The sequence below is a fragment of the Pristiophorus japonicus genome, unplaced genomic scaffold (genome assembly GCF_044704955.1).
Source record: "Pristiophorus japonicus isolate sPriJap1 unplaced genomic scaffold, sPriJap1.hap1 HAP1_SCAFFOLD_236, whole genome shotgun sequence".
In the NCBI taxonomy this organism is placed as follows: Eukaryota; Metazoa; Chordata; class Chondrichthyes; family Pristiophoridae; genus Pristiophorus; species Pristiophorus japonicus.
The window spans coordinates 345,776-359,486 of NW_027252079.1; the positions used below are offsets into that span (position 1 = coordinate 345,776).

The 13,711-nt window shown below is 46.8% G+C and overlaps 1 pseudogene; it reads right to left on the bottom strand.

The window, feature by feature from the left end:
• Nucleotides 1–1,077: 1,077 nt before the first annotated feature.
• The window catches only part of LOC139245785 (zinc finger protein 585A-like), a 423,809-nt pseudogene continuing 411,175 nt past the window's right edge, over nucleotides 1,078–13,711 (bottom strand).

The window sequence follows — 13,711 nt, forward strand, 5'->3', positions numbered from 1 at the left end:
CTATATCTAGGCCCCTCATAATTGTATATGTTGTGTTCCTAACACAGATGAGACTGCACACAGGGATGGTAAAATAACAGTGACCTCAGTCTTTATTAAGACACTCCAGAGTGAGTAACAGGCCTTATATACAGTGCTCCCAAGGGATGCTGGGATCACTTGGGACTTCAGGGGATGCGCTCCGTGGTGGCAGAACATGGGAGTGCATGCCTTACAGATACAGAACAGTATACACCTCAATGAAGTCTCCCCTCAGCCTTCTCTGTGCCAATGATAACAAATACAGCCCATCTAATCTGTCTTCAGGTAATGTCAGGTTAGCTCTTTTGGTAGGAAAAATAAAACAGCAAATTATTTAAATGGGGACGATTACAAAATGCTGCAGTACAGAGGGATCTGGGGTTCTTGTACATGAAACTCAAAAAGTTAGCATGCAGGTACAGAAATTAATTAGGAAGGCAAATGGAATGCTGGCCTTTATTGTAATGGGGATAGAGTATAAAAGTAGGGAAGTCCTGCTACAGCTGTACAGGGTATTGGTAAGACCACACCTGGAGTATTGCGCACAGTTTTGGTCTGGACTTGTCTCCATTCCCGTGCCGAGGGGATTGCTACACCAGATGGGAGGGGCAACATTTGGGGACACTGATTCCCCACCAATTCCCATTCCCCTTCTTTCTGGTGGCTAATGGAGGGGCCACTGTGTGGAATGTGCAAGTCAGTAAGAATTGTCAGTAAGCTCTTTCTAATCGGAGATTCTATTCAGTGAATACTTTCACACACTATTGTAGATTTTGTACCAAAGATCAGTTTGGGATTAAAGAAAGTTCACAATTTTATTGCAAACTAACTTTCTGTTGAGAGTTGCTGAATTAAGGGGAAAGATAACACACAGCGTTTCTTAAATGGACACGGCAGCCCCGAGAACACAATCAGCAATATATCCAGAATATTAAAGTCCAGCCAAGTTATAGGGTTATTAACATCAGCAGAAACAAACCACAACTGTCAAAATGAACATGTTTCAGTCGGGATGTGATTAACAGCAGTAATAACAGCAGATTCCAACCCCTGTAGTCACATGTGAACTCGCTGGTGTTTCAGTAGGTTGGATGACCGAGTGAATCCCTTCCCACACTCAGAGCAGGTGAATGGCCTCTCCCCAGTGTGAACTCACTGGTGTCTCAGCAAGTGGGATGACCGAGTGAATCGGTACCCACACTCAGAGCAGGTGAACGGTCTCTCCCCAGTGTGACTGCGTCGATAAATTTCCAGCTCAGACGGTGATTTTAATCCCTTCCCACAGTCACCACATTTCCATGGTTTCTCCATGGTGCGGGTATCCTTGTGACTCTCCATGGTTGGACGATGGGTTAAAGCCTCACCCACACACACAACACATTTACAGTTTCTTCGTGCTTTGAATGGTGCGATGTTTATTCAGGCTGTGTAACTGGCTAAAGCTCTTTCCACAGGTAGTGCACTGGAACACTCACTCGGGTGTGTGTGTCTCAGTGCTTTTCCAGTCACACTGATGTTTGAAATCTTTTCCCACAGGCAGAACAGACAAACATTTCTCCTTCCACTTTCAAAGGCCGATGATATTCAGGTCCTGATTAATCGATTGACTCAGTCAGATCTTGACGTGATGTTTGGTTTGTGTTTCCTGTCTGAAAATCTCCCCTTCTAATATTTTGTAAAAGAAGATAACAAAACTCATCGCTGTCAGTACAAGACAGAAATTCAGAATAGACACATTTGGTTTACATGGAACATTCTTTCCTCTCTTGCTCTTCCAAAGCTGTAAATCCCTGTCCCACACACTGTCCTTCCTGCTGTGCTGAAATCCAAACCATTGCACATTTCTCGACTGTTTCTCCTCCACTCCCAGTTTTCACCACCAATTCTGGCTGGGTTCAGTTCTACACTCACTGGTTCCCCTCCCTCTCCACCCCTGAAGGTGCTGACTCTGGCTGGGTTCAGTTCTACACTCACTGGTTCCCCTCCCTCTCCACCCCTGAAGGTGCTGACTCTGGCCGATTTCAGTTCCAGACACTGACTTTATTCACTTTGTTCCTACACCAAGATGGCCGCACATGCGCTGTGCTACTCACTGAGTCAAGATGGCGGAGCGCTGAACCTGCCTTCCTGTACAAATATGGCCGCCGTTAGCCTTGGCCTTTGACCGGGAGAAAGCCCCGAAGCTGCAACCGCCGATATTCCAGTTGTTATTCCGGGCTTGCGACGGGCACCGGTTGTTTATGAAACCTCCCCGACTCCCCGCTGGTCTATTACTCCGTTCTGTCCCGCTGAAAAGGACAGTTCTGTGGAGCCTGTCCAAAACATATCTCCTCTGCCATTGCACGCACCGCGCCTGCTCCAAAGCCAGCAAATGCCTACGCCTGCGTACTGAGCTCCTGTAGTCTGGGTGCACATTCTCCCCCGCGGGGCATGCTGGGTATATAAGACCATGAGAGATTGGAGCAGGAGTGGGCCACCTGGACCCTCGAGCCTGCTCCCCATTCAATAAGATGTTGGCTGGTCTGATCATAGAGTCAGCTCCACTTCCCTGCCCGGTCCCCAGAACCGTTTACTCTCTTATCGCTCAAAAATCTTTATCTCCGCCTTAAATATATTCAATGACCCAGCCTCCACTGCTCTCTGGAGCAGGGAATTCCACAGATTTACAACCCTCAGAGAAGAAATTCCTCCTTTTCTCAGTTTTAAATGGGCTGAGGAGAAAGGCTGCATTTGCGAATAGAACAGGATTTACTGTGATTGTATTGGGCACTGAACCATGCTCATTCTGGCAGCTCTTGTTCGTTTTTGATTATCTTAATAACCCCTATACCTGAGCTGGAGATTAATATTGTGTATAACTGTTGAATAAATTATCTTTGTTTCAAACACAGTTTATCGAATATGTGATTCCTCCATGATCAGAGGAGACTAATTGATGTTCTGTTACCGACTGCTCCATTTTAGTGCTTTTTCTTAATCTAACTTATATCACTTCTCACCTAGTTCACCTTTTATCACATCAAACCCCAAAATTGTTCCATTTGAGTACATGAGTTGTGATTGTAGAAGAGTTAACTGCACTGTCTCACTTTAAACTCAGCTGAAATCCTGTGAACCACCCCTTTCTTGAATTGTCTTGCATAAGATTTGAAATCCGTTACTTTCTGTATCAGTTAACCCATTTTTGAAACCGAGTTAATTTTAAAAACTCATCTACACATTTTGCATGTGATAGTCTGTGAAATGTTCTGATATTTGTAATTATCATTGCCACAAACTCCGTTCCCTAGCCACTGACTCCATCCCTCTCTCCAACTTCTGTCTGACGCTGAACCAGACTGTTCACAACCTTGGTGTCATACTTGACCACATATCCACAGCATAACTAAGAATGCCTATTTCCACCTCTGTAAGATCGCCTGTCTCCGCTCTTGTCTCAGCTCATTCACTGCTGAAGCCCTCATCCATGCCTTTGTTACTTCTGGACTTGAAAATTCCAATGCACTCCTCCCACATTCTACCTTACATAAACTGGATTTGATCCAAAACTCGGCTGCCCGTGTCCTAACTCGCATCAAGTCTAGCTCACCCATCACCTCTGCTTGCTGACTTATATTGGCTTCTGGTTAAGCAACGCCTTGATTTTAAATTCTAATACTTATTTTCAAATCCCTCCATGGTCCCGCCCCTCACTTCTCTGTAAACTCCTCCAGCCCCACAACCACCCACCCGCCCATGTGATATCTGTCCTCCTGAGCATCTCTGATTATAATTGTTAAACCATTGGTTGCTTTGGTGGCTGTGCCTTCTGTTGCCCAGGCCCCAAGTTCTGGAACACCCAGCCTAAACATTTCTGTCTAACCCGTGCTGTACCTGCCCTGGCAGTTTTTGATGGGATAGTCTAGAGCAAGTTTTTCTCTGTATCTACTCTGTGCTGTATCTTCCTTCGGAGTGTTTGATGGGACAGTGCAGAGTGGGCTTTACTCAGTATCTAACCAGTGTTGTTCCTGCCCTGGGTGTATTTGATGGGACAGTATAGAAACATAGAAAATAGGTGCAGGAATGGGCCATTCGGCCCTGCAACGAGTGATCGGGGCGGAGGAGTGATGACAGTTCATGGCTGAGATTTAGTGCGATATCGTGATGGAGGTTCAGCGAATGTTTGGTGTGAAGGTATGGCGGGAGATCGTGGTGGAGGTGTGACGAGTGTTTTTGTGGAGGAGGAGCAGAGAGGGATCGTGGTGGAGGTGCAGCGAATGTTTGTGGTGGAGTGGTGAGAGATCGCGGCAGAGGTGCGACAAATGAGGGTACTGGGCCAGAAGAGCCAAGGGCCCAGGGGCAGCACGGGCCAGTCCACACTGCAATATGTGTGCGCGCTAGGTTCATGCAGCAAAACAGGTCTCCAGTAATCCTGGTTAACCTTAGCCACTGAATCAATGGCCGAGCTCTGTCAAGCCTGTCAAAATCCACGCACAGGCATCTTCCACCCCGTCAATTGGAGTTCAGGACTGGAACATCAGGTCCTTCATTGAAACATCTGTGATCTCATGTGGAAGCAAGTCATCCTCGTTCGAGGGACCACCAATGATGATCTAGCCCGTGCTTTACCTGCCTTGCAATTGAGCAGAACAGTGTAGAGGGAGCTTTACTCTGTATCTATCTCGTGCTGTAGTTTCCTCTGGCACTGACTCTCACTGGGGTACAGTTTCCCTGTCACTGACACTTACTGGGGTACAGTTCCTCCAGCACAGATCTACTGTATATTTAATTCATGCTATACCTACCATGGGAGTGTTTGATGGGACAGTGTAGAGAAGCTTTATTCTATATCTAACCAATGCAGTATCTACTCTGCAATGCTTGGGACTGGGTAGAGGCAGATATACTCCGTATCTAACCTGTGTTGTAGATACATAGAAACATAGAAAATAGGTGCAGGAGTAGGCCATTCGGCCCTTCGAACCTCACCAACAATCAATAAGATCATGGCTGATGATTCACCTCAGTACCCCTTTCCTGCTTTCTCTCCATACCCCTTGATCCCTTGATCTCTTTAGCCGTAAGGGCCATATCTAACTCCCTCTTGAATATATCTAACGAACTGGCATCAACAACTCTCTGTGGTAGAGAATTCCACAGGTTAACAACTCTCTGAGTGAAGAAATTTATCCTCCTCTCGGTCCTAAATGGCTTACCCCTTATCCTTAGACTGTGACCCCCTGGTTCTGGACTTCCCCAACATCGGGAACATTCTTCCTGCATCTAACCTGTCCAGTCCCGTCAGAATTTTATGTGTTTCCATGAGATCCCCTCTCATGCTTCTAAACTCCACTGAATACAGGCCCAGTCAATTCAATCTCTCCTCAAATGTTAGCCCTGCGATCCCAGGAATCAGTCTGGTGAACCTTTGCTGCACTCCCTCAATAGCAAGGACGTCCATCACAGTAGGAGAACAAAACTGAACACAATATTCCAGGTGAGGCCTCACCAAGGCCCCGTACAACTGCGGTAAGACCTCCCTGCTCCTACACTCAAATCCCCTAGCTATGAAGGCCAACATGCCATTTGCCTTCTTCACCACCTGCTGTACCTGCATGCCAACTTTCAATGACTGATGTACCATGACACCCAGGTCTCGTTGCACCTCCCCTTTTCCCAATCTGTTGCCATTCAGATAATATTCTGCCTTCGTGTTTTTGCCCCCAAAGTGGATAACCTCACATTTTTTCACATTGTACTGCATCTGCCCACTCACCTAACCTGTCCAAGTCAACCTGCAGCCTCCTCACAGCTCTCACTGCCACCCAGCTTAGTATTGTCTGCAAACTTGGAGATATTATACTCAATTCCTTCATCTAAATCATTGATGTATATTGTAAATAGCTGGGTCCCAGCACTGAGCCCTGCGGCAACCCACTAGTCACTGCCTGCCATTCTGAAAAGGACCCGTTTATCCCGACTCTCTGCTTCCTGTCTGCCAACCAGTTCTCTCTCCACATCAATACATTACCACCAATACCATGTGCTTTAATTTTTCACACAATCTCTTGTGTGGGACCTTGTCAAAAGCCTTTTTAAAGTCCAAATACACCACATCCACTGGTTTTCCCTTGTCCACTCTACTAGTTACATCTGAAAAAATTCTAGAAGATTTGTCAAGCATGATTTCCCTTTCATAAATCCATGCTGACTTGGACCGATCCTGTCACTGCTTTCATAATGCGCTGCTATTTCATCTTTAATAATTGATTCCAACATTTTCCCTACCACCGATGTCAGGCTAACCGGTCTATAATTACCCGTTTTCTCTCCCTCCTTTTTTAAAAAGTGGTGTTACATTAGCTACCCTCCGGTCCATAGGAACTGATTCAGAATCGATAGACTGTTGGAAAATGACCACCAATAGATCCACTATTTCTAGGGCCACTTCTTTAAGTACTCTGGGATGCAGACTATCAGGCCTTGCCAATTTATCGGCCTTCAATCCCATCAATTCCCTAACACAATTTCCTGACTAATAAGGATTTCCTTCAGTTCCTCCTTCTCGATAGACCCTCAGTGCCCTAGTATTTCCGGAAGGTTATTTGTGCCTTCCTTAGTGTCTTTGTTCAATTAGTCTGCCATTTCTTTCACCTGATTCTGACTGCAAGGAACCTACGTTTGTCTTCACTAATCTTCACATCGCTATGGAAGCTTTTCCAGTCAGTTTTCTATGTTCCCAGCAAGCTTCCTCTCATACTCTATTTCCCCCCTCCTAATTAAACCCTTTGTCCTCCTCTGCTGAATTCTAAATTTCTCCCAGTCCTCAGGTTTGCTGCTTTTTCTGGCAAATTTACATGCCTCTTCCTTGGATTTAACACTATCCCTAATTTTCTTTGTTAGCCACGGTTGAGCCACCTTCCCATTTTATTTTTATTCCAGACAGGGATGTACAATTGTTGAAGTTCATCCACGTGCTCTTTATATGTCTGCCATTGCCTATCCACCATCAACCATTTAAGTATCATTCGCCAACCTGTTCCTGCCAATTCACATCTCATACCATCGAAGTTACCTTTCCTTAAGTTCAGAACCCTAGTCTCTGAATTAACTCTCCATCTTCATAAAGAGTTCTACCATATTATGGTCACTCTTCCCCCAGGGGTCTCGCATAACAAGATTTCTAATTAGTCCTTTCTCATTACACATCACCAGTCTAGGATGGCCAGCCTCTAGTTGGTTCCTCGACATATTGGTCTAGAACACCATCCCTAATACACTCCAGGAAATCCTCCTCCACCATATTGCTACCAATTTGTTAGCCCAATCTATATGTAGATTAATGTCGCCCATGATAACTGCTGTATCTTTATTGCACGCATCCCTAATTTATTGTTTGGTGCTGTCCCCAACCTCACTACTACTGTTTGGTGGTTTGTACACAACTCCCACTAGCGTTTTCTGCCCTTTGGTATTCCGTAGCTCGAACCATACAGATTCCAAATCATCCAAGCTAATGTCCTTCCTTACTATTGCGTTAATTTCCTCTTTAACCAGCAACGCTACTCCAACTCCTTTTCCTTTCTGTCTATCCTTCCTGAATGTTGAATACCCCTGGATGTTGAGTTCCCAGCCTTGGTCACCCTGGAGCCATGTCTCCATAATCCCAATTATATCATATTCGTTAATAGCTGCCTGCACAGTTAATTCATCCACCTGATTATGAATACTCACATTGAGGCACAGAGCCTTTAGGCTTGTCTTTTTAACACACTTTGTTCCTTTAGAAATTTGCTGTAATGCGGCCCTTTTTGATTTTTACCTTGGGTTTCTCTGCCCTCCAGTTTTACTTTACTTTTTCTATCTTTTGCTTCTGCCCCCATTTTACTTCCCTCTGTCTCCCTGCATATGTTCCCATCCCTCTGCCATATTAGTTTAACCCCCCCCCAACAGCACTAGCAAACACTCCCCTTGGTCATTGGTTCCAGTCCTGCCAGGTGCAGACCATCCGGTGTGTACTGGTCCCACCTCCCCGAGTCACAGGAATTTGAATCCCTCCCTCCTGCACCACTCCTCAAGCCACATATTCATCTGAGCTATCCTGCTATTTCTATTCTGACTAGCACATGGCACTGGTAGCAATCCTGAGATTACTACCTTTGAGGTCCTGCTTTTTAATTTAACTTCTCAGTCCCTAAATTCAGCTTGTCGGACCTCATCCCGTTTTTTTTAAACCTATATTGTTGGTACCTATATGCACCATGACAACTTGCTGTTCACCCTCCCCTTCCAAAATGTGCCACAGCCGCTCCGAGACATCCTTGACCCTTGTACCAGGGAAGGAATATGCCATCCTGAAGTCTCAATTACGGTTGCATAAATACCTATCTATTCCCCTTACAATAGAATCCCCTACCACTATACCTCTCCCCTCTTTTTCCTGCCCTCCTGTGCAGCAGATCCACCGTTGGTGTCATGAACTTGGCTGCTGCTACCCGCACCCCACCCCCACCACCTCGCGATGAGTCATCGCCCCAACAGCACCCAAGGCGGTGTATCTGTTTTGGAGGGGGATGACTACAGGGAACCCCTGCACTACCTTCCTTCCGCTGCTCTGCCTGATGGTCACCCATTCCCTACCTGCCTGAATAACCTTTACCTGCGGTGTGACCAACTCACTAAATGTGCTATTCATGACAGCTTCAGCATCGCGGATGCTCCAGAGCGAATCCATGCGCAGCTCCAGTGCCGCAATGCGATCCATCAGGAGGTGCAGCTGGATACACTTCCTGCATATGTAGTCATCAGGAACATTGGAAGCATCCATGACTTCCCACATAGCACAGGAGGAGCATAACATGGGTCTGGGCTATCCTGCCATGACTTAACCATTAGATTAACTTAATTTGGCAACAATGCAAAGCTTACCTACTGATAAAGAAATAAAAAGAAAAAAAAAGATTAAATACTCACCAATCCACCAGCCAATCACTTACCCACTTGGCTGTGACGTCACCCTTTGATTTCTTTCTACTTCTTTGTTTTACCTTCCGTCTCTGGACCAGCTGGCCCCTCGGACTGCTGCCGCTCTCAGTCGCTGCCACCGCCCTTCATCCTCCTGCATGGCTCCTCTCGTGATACTAGCCCCTCGGACTGCTGCCGCTCTCAGTCGCTACCACCGTCCTTCATCCTCCTGCGTGGCTCCTCTCGTGATACTAGCCCCTCGGACTGCTGCCGCTCTCAGTCGCTGCCACCACCCTTCATCCTCCTCTCGCGATACTAGCCCCTCGGACTGCCGCCACTCTCAGTCGCTGCTGCCGCCCTTTATCCTACCATGCCGCTCCTTTCGCGATGCTGGCCCCTCGGACTGCTGTCACTCTCAGTCGCTGATGCCGCCGCCCTTCATCCTCCCACGCCGCTCCTATTGCCTGCCTTTGGAATGTCTAGTGAGACAGTGTTGAGGAAGCTTTACTCTGTGTATCTAAGCAAGGGAAATACATCCTTCCTTAGATAAGGAGACCAAAACTGTGCACGGTACTCCAGGTTTGGTAAGGGAGTAATGGGTTCTAGGGAGCTGGCGGGGAAGTCGAGCTGAGTCAATAATCAGACCACCCGTGATCTTATTGAATGGGGAGCAGGCTCGGGGGGTCCGGGTAGCCCGCTCCTGCTCCTATTTCTCATGGTCTTATGTACCCAGCATGCCCCGCGGGGGAGACTGTGCCGCACCCAGAATACAGGAGCTCAGTGCGCAGGCGCAGACACTGGCTGGGTTTGGAGCATGCGCGGTGCGTGTAATGGCGGAGGAGACACATTTTGGACAGGCTCCTCGGAAGTGTCCTTTTCAGCGGGACGGAGTGGAGTAATGGACCAGCGGGGAGCCGGGGAGGCTTCATAAACAACCGGTGCTCGCCGGAAGCCCGGAATAATAACCGGAATATCGGCGGTTGTAGGTTCGGGGCTTTCTCCCGGTCACAGGCCCAGGCTAACGGCGGCCATATTTGTACAGGAAGGCAGGGTCAGCGCTCCGCCATCTTGATTCAGTGTGTTGCACAGCGCATGCGCGGCCATCTTGGTGCAGGAACCAAATGAATGATGTCAGTTTCTGGAACTGAACTCAGCCAGAGTCAGCACCTTCAGGGGTGGGGAACCAGTGAGTGCAGAACTGAACCCAGACAGAGTCAGCACCTTCAGGGGAGTGGAACCAGTGAGTGTAGAACTGTACCCAGCCTGAGTCAGCATCTTCAGGGGAGGAGAAAGGTGGAGGGGAGGGGAACCGGTATTGTAGAACTGATCCCAAATAGAGTCAGCATCTTTAGGGGAGGGGAACCAGTGAGTGTGGAACTGAACCCAGACAGAGTCGACACTTTCAGGGGAGAAGAGAGAGGGGAACAAGTGAATGCAGAACTGAACCCAGCCAGAGACAGCATCTTTAGTGGAGGAGAGGGTAGCCAGTGAGTTTGGAACTGAACCCAGTCAGTCAGCACCTTCACGAAAGGAGAGGGAGGGGAACAAGTGAGTGCGGAATTGAGCACAGTCAAAACTCAGCAACTTCAGAGGAGGAGAGAGCTGCGAGCGAAGGTAACCAGCGAGTCTATATATGAACCCAGGCAGAGTCAGCGTCTTCAGGGAAGGAGAGGGAGGGGAACCAGTGAGTGTAGAACTGAATACAGCCTGAGTCAGCAGCTTTAGGGGAGGAGAGAATTGTGAGGGAGGGGAACCAGTGAGTATAGAATTGAGCCCAGACAGAGTCAGCACCTTTAGTGGAGGAGAGGGGAGCCAGTGAGCATGGAAGTGAAGCCAGCCACAGTCAGCACCTTAAGGGGAGAAGAGGTAGAGGAAGCAGTGATTGTAGAACTGATCCCAGACAGAGTCAGCAGCTTTAGGGGTGAAGAGGAAGGGGAATCAGTGAGTGTAGAACTAAACCCAGCCAGAGTCAGCACCTTCAGGGGAGGGGAACCAGTGACTGTGGAACTGAACCCAGCCAGAGTCAGCATCTTCAGGGGAGGGGGATGGATTGGAACCAGTGAGTGTAAAACCGATTCCAGACAGAGTCAGCATCTTCAATGGAGGAGAGGGGAGCCAGTGCGTCTATATCTGAACCCAGCCAGAATCAGTACCGACAGGGAAGGAGCAGCAGGGGAACCAGTGAATGTAGAACTGAACCCAGCCAGAGTCAGCATCTTGAGGGGAGCGAGTGAGTGTAGAACTGAACCCAGCCAGAGCCAACATCTTCAGGGGAGGAGAGGGAGGGGAACCAGTGAATGTAGAACTGAACCCAGCCAGAGCCAACATCTTCAGGGGAGGGATAGGGTGGGGAACCAGTGAGTCTGCACCTAGGCAGGACCGGAACCAATGTCCTAGGGGGAGTGTTTGCTAGTGCTGTTGGGGAGGAGTTAAACTAATATGGCAGGGGGATGGGAACCAATGCAGGGCGACAGAGGGAAACAAAAAGGAGACAAAAGCAAAAGACAGAAAAGAGAAACCCAAGGCAAAAAACAAAAAGGGCCACTGAATATAAAGGGGCTGCAGGAGGGGTCAAAACTAAAAATCGTGGTTTAAAAACTAGTATTAAAACACTCTACCTGAACTCACGCAGCATTCGAAATAAAGTAAATGAGTTGACGGCACAAATCATTACAAATGGGTATGATTTGGTGGCCATTACAGAAACGTGCTTGCAGGGTGCCCAAGACTGGGAATTAAACATACAGGGGTATCTGATGATTCGGAAAGATAGACAAGAAGGGAAAGGAGGTGGGGTAGCTCTGTTAATAAAGGATGATATCAGGGCAGTTGTGAGAGACGATATTAGCTCTAATGAACAAAATTTTGAATCATTGTGGGTGGAGATTAGAGATAGTAAGGGGAAAAAGTCACTGGTGGGCGTAGTTTATAGACCCCCAAATAATAACTTCACGGTGGGGCGGGCAATAATCAAGGGAATAATGGAGACATGTGAAAAAGGAATGGCAGTAATCATGGGGGATTTTAACCTACATATCGATTGGTCAAATCAAATCGCACGGGGTAGCCTGGAGGAGGAATTCTTAGAATGCATACGGGATTGTTTCTTAGAACAGTATGTTACAGAACCTACAAGGGAGCAAGCTATCTTAGATCTGGTCCTGTGTAATGAGACAGGAATAATAAACGATCTCCTAGTAAAAGATCCTCTCGGAATGAGTGATCACAGTATGGTTGAAATTGTAATACAGATTGAAGGTGAGGAAGTAGTGTCTCAAACGAGCGTACTATGCTTAAACAAAGGGGACTACAGTGGGATGAGGGCAGAGTTGGCTGAAGTAGACTGGAAACACAGACTAAACAGTGGCACAATTGAACAGTGGCGGACTTTTAAGGAGCTCTTTCATAGTGCTCAACAAAAATATATTCCAGTGAAAAAGAACGGCGGTAAGAGAAGCGATAACCAGCCGTGGATAACCAAGGAAATAAAGGAGAGTATCAAATTAAAAACCAATGCGTATAAGGTGGCCAAGGTTAGTGGGAAAATAGAAGATTGGGAACATTTTAAACGACAGCAAAGAATGACTAAGAAAGCAATAAAGAAAGGAAAGATAGATTACGACGGTAAACTTGCGCAAACATAAAAACGGATACTAAAAGCTTTTAAAGATAGAAAAAACGGAAAAGACTAAAGTAAATGTTGGTCCCTTAGAAGATGAGAAGGGGGATTTAATAATGGGAAATATGGAAATGGCTGAGACCTTAAACAATTATTTTTCTTCGTTCTTCACAGTGGAAGACACAAAAACCATGCCAAAAATTGCTGGTCACAGGAATGTGGGAAGGGAGGACCTTGAGACAATCACTATTACTAGTGGGGTAGTGCTGGACAGGCTAATGGGACTCAAGGTAGACAAGTCCCCTGGTCCTGATGAAATGCATCTCAGGATATTAAAAGAGATGGCGGAAGTTATAGCACATGCATTCGTTATAATCTACCAAAATTGTCTGGACTCTGGGGAGGTACCATCGGATTGGAAAGCAGCTTATGTAACGCCTCTGTTTAAAAAAGGGGGCAGACAAAAGGCAGATAACTATAGGCCGGTTAGTTTAACATCTGTAGTGGGGAAAATGCTTGAAACTATCATTAAGGAAGAAATAGCGGGACATCTAGATAAGAATAGTGCAATCAAGCAGACGCAGCATGGATTCATGAAGGGGAAATTATGTTTAACTAATCTACTGGAATTCTTTGAGGATATAATGAGCATGGTGGATAGAGGTGTACCGATGGATGTGGTGTATTTAGATTTTCAAAAGGTATTCGATAAGGTGCCACACAAAAGGTTACTGCAGAAGATAAAGGTACACGGAGTCAGTGGAAATGTATTAGCATGGATAGAGAATTAGTTGGCTAAAAGAAAGCAGAGAGTTGGGATAAATGGGTCCTTTTCGGGTTGGAAATCGGTGGTTAGTGGTGTGCCACAGGGATCGGTGCTGGGACCACAACTGTTTACAATATACTTGATGACCTAGATGAGGGGACAGAGTGTAGTGTAACAAAATTTGCAGATGACACAAAGATTAGTGGGAAAGCGGGTTGTGTAGAGGACACAGAGAGGCTACAAAGAGATTTAGATAGGTTAAGCGAATGGGCTCAGGTTTGGCAGATGGAAAACAATGTCGGAAAGTGTGAGGTCATCCACCTTGGGAAAAAAAACAGTAAAAGGGAATATTATTTGAATGG